Genomic DNA, 521 nt, shown 5'->3' with positions numbered 1-521 from the left:
GTTTTTTGCCATGTGTGCTTGTTCATTTTGTTGTCAGTGTTCAATTCTGGCTCTCAATGACTCTGATTTTGTGATTATCTTTTTTTTGTTTCTGTTGTGCAGAAACTCGTAAGATTTTTTTTTTTTTTTTCTTTTTTTTTTTTTTAGAAATGTAGTTTGAATGTTGTTCTACTATACTGTGAATGAAAACAATTCTTATTCAAATAACATACCAAATACTTTCTGCAGTGATCCAGAAGGAATGTGATTTGCAAACATGAACAATTGAAGTGATGTTAGTGAAACACATTTGGGTCACTGATAAAACTTACGACCGTGCCTCTTCACAATAGTCACACTGATAACTTCACAGTTCTAAAACCTCTGATCCAAAAATTCCCAAGGGCTAATTTTAGTCTATGGCATTTCCTGCCAGAAACTTATCATTTGCAATTCTTATCTGGAAAGCAACTATGCTTTAACAAAAAGACTTGGTTTCAGATCATGAAACTTGTGGTTACACCATCTTCTGATGTGACATG

Source organism: Syngnathus floridae, chromosome 3 (assembly GCF_059516105.1).
Source record: "Syngnathus floridae isolate MCC-2025c chromosome 3, RoL_Sflo_1.0, whole genome shotgun sequence".
Classification (NCBI taxonomy): Eukaryota; Metazoa; Chordata; class Actinopteri; order Syngnathiformes; family Syngnathidae; genus Syngnathus; species Syngnathus floridae.
Note: the sequence above shows the minus strand (reverse complement) of the source record.